The sequence below is a fragment of the Vombatus ursinus genome, unplaced genomic scaffold (genome assembly GCF_900497805.2).
Source record: "Vombatus ursinus unplaced genomic scaffold, bare-nosed wombat genome assembly UNPS02000582.1, whole genome shotgun sequence".
In the NCBI taxonomy this organism is placed as follows: Eukaryota; Metazoa; Chordata; class Mammalia; order Diprotodontia; family Vombatidae; genus Vombatus; species Vombatus ursinus.
This window is the reverse complement of record NW_020940360.1, coordinates 8,417,236-8,420,324: the sequence shown is the minus strand read 5'-3', so window position 1 is coordinate 8,420,324 and position 3,089 is coordinate 8,417,236.

Sequence of the window (3,089 nt, the reverse complement as noted above, 5' to 3'; positions counted from 1 at the left end):
CTTCCTTCCTTCCTTCCTTCCTTCCTTCCTTCCTTCCTTCCTTCCTTTCTTCCTTCTTTCTCTCTCTCTCTCTTTCCATTCAAGTCTTCTTGCACAAAAGACTAATGTGGAAATGTTTTACATGATTGCACATATATAACCTATATTAGATTGCTTGCTGTTTTAGGGAGTGGAGGGGCAAGGAGAGAGGGAGAGTTAGAATTTGGAACTCAAAACTTAAAAAAAACCCAAATGTTAAAATTTGTTTTTACATGTAATTGGGGAAAATATTATTTCGAAACAAAAAAAGAAAAAAAACCCAGTTGTTTGCCTCTTATTGGGCCCCGGTTGCTATTGGACAGATGACATAGGATCATAAATTACCTTTTGTCCACAGTTGCCTTTTGTGGGTTGGGTGATGCCAGATGGTCCCTCTAGCAAGATGGGTAAAGCAGAGGAGGCTTCTATTGCTAAATGGGAATTGTATATTTGAAATCGCTCTTACCTAGGTCCCTCTGGTATTAATGCCCTTCACAAGCATGTGGTGGCTCTGCCAGTGACTATGTGGTACGTGGGCATGTGACTATGTGTTTGAGTGTGACCCTCAGTCAAGGGTCTTCCATACCACATTCTGGGATAGTCACATTGTGGTACAAATAACAAATAATTTATCCTTGGTAGTATTTGAATTTTAACAGAGGGAAAAGAGACTATTTTAAATGAAAAGAATGAAGCTCAAATAGTGAAATTCCAAGCACCAGTTTCCTAGCTGAGAAGGCAATGGTATGATCTTCCTGGTGCCCCTGAAATCAAAACACCATATTCTGTGGGATCATAGGATTTAAAGTGAGAAGGAATCTTAGAGATCTAATCCAATCACCTAAATTAGATGTAATAGGGTCCTTGCCAATGGAGTCCCATCTTCAGAGAATGCAGTATGCTCTGCCTACTGCCATCCAGAAGAGGCTGTGGATTGTGCTTCTGGAAAGGCATGGTGATGTATAATGCAAGGATCCTGGTCCTCGATTCAGAGCATGCCTTTCAATTGGCTGCTGAGCTAGAACTGAGAATATATTTGTTGTAGATACAATTCTAAAGCCAACATGCTCTTCATTCAGTGTGATGTTAGGATGAAATGAGACACTTGCAAGTCACAGAACAAACAAGGAGGCATAGGAAAGATATGCAACAAGAATATTGTGGTACTTAGCCTCTCTGGATGTAGCCCCCACCTCATTTCCATCTGGAAACAGATCTAGTCAGTCAGTCATCAAGACATGGCAACTCACATGGTCTCAGGCACCCAACTTTTCTGAGAGGTCTTAATTACACATTGCTGGGATCTTTTATGCCCCAGACTAAGAAGCTGTATAATGGAAGCAGAAAATAATCAGGTTGTCTGTTTGGGGCAGGGGGAGGAAACTGTGTCAGAGTCAGAAAAACTGTCAGGAAACCACTGGTCCTACCACATACCACCCCTTGGTGGCAATGTTCTAATGATCTTCTACAGGACCTCTCTCCATTTAAATGACCAGTCTTCCTCTAATGTATAGTACTGAAAGAGGGAAAAAGCAGAAAGGGGGAAAAACAAAACAAAACAAAAAAACAAAAATGTGGAGTCTAGGTCTTTTTTCACCTCTTTGGAAAGATCAAGTGTCAACTCTTTTATAAGACAGTTCTCCTAGCAGGGGCAATACTAATGGAAAAATAGGGAAGAGAAACAAACAAAACAAAATGAAAATAAAACAATAATGTGGAGGAATACAAAAGCCAGAAATCCTAAGCCTTTCCTTTCTCCTTCAGAAAAATTAAGTCTCAACATCTCACAGTCGGGTTCATGTGATGGGTGATGACACATTTTTGAGGTTCACAGTGGGTCTCCTAATATAAAATGGTGATGTTGAAACAGAGCAGCACCAAGAACATTAGCGCTCCAGGTGAGATGAAAACAGCCCAAGTACGATCTCAGATTTTTTTTTTCCTGATGTGAGCTGGTGATGATGAGCTAGAACAACTCCAGGCACATCAAAGCCTCTACATGGACACTTCTGGAACAATCAACAGTTCTTTATCTACATCAGGGTTATCCTTGGTAAAATGGCTTAGCGGCCATAAGCTTCTTGCATGCAACCTATCCTGGGATCTAAGTTGGTTTTCCTATACCACCACCACTCAGTATCCCCTGGCCCACCTACCAAGTCCTCTCTTCCCTGAGACATTGGGTCAGAAGAATGACCCAAAATCTTCGCTCCTTTAGAGGCTTCTATGGAGGGACTGCCCACTTCTTTTACAGCGTCTAGATAACACTCTACTTCAGCCTCATCTAATGACTCAGAATTTGTACCAAATCAAGTAATACACACCCACTAGTTATGTAGCAATAATTTCATGTTCCTCATGATATTAGAAAGTAAGAAACTTCCCCAAAATACCACACTTCGGACCGCCAAACTCTTCCTGGGAAGGAGTTTCCTGAGCCATCCCAATGGAAATTGACATAGTTTAGGGAACCAATTAGAAGAGGCTTGAGCTACTTCTCCAGGGTATATAGAGCCTTCTGAGGGGGCAAGGACCTTAAGGGTAAATCACGTCTGTGCCAGGGAAAGAATAAACTAGGGCTGAAGAGGATCAGCCAGAGGTATATCCAAAGACAGTCCATTCTTATCAGGTACATCTTGCTGGAGATTGGATCCAAGAAACCACTGGATAAAGGAGCCCTTCCTCTTTCTCAAGTAGTACCAATTTATCACAGTCATGTTGTCTGGGAGGTTGGACCTGATGTGTGCGTGTGTGTGGGGTCAGATGCATAATAATGCAGCTTTTCTTCAGTAGGGGAACCCTTTTAACCTGACATAGAGTTCCATTTTGCTAGTTGGGAACAGATTGAGGGTCACTTGGGTTAGGGATAATTGCTTTGTCCTTAGCAAGGGGAATCATATGGTCCCATGCCTAGAACAGAACAACATGGTATCTATCACCACCCAAATATCCAAATTGATACTGGACCCACTCTCCAACCTCTATCAGTTAACAAATATTTATTAAATGCCTATTAAACATTTATCAAATGTGCCAAGCACTCTGCTAAGCTCTGGGGATACAGAAAGAAG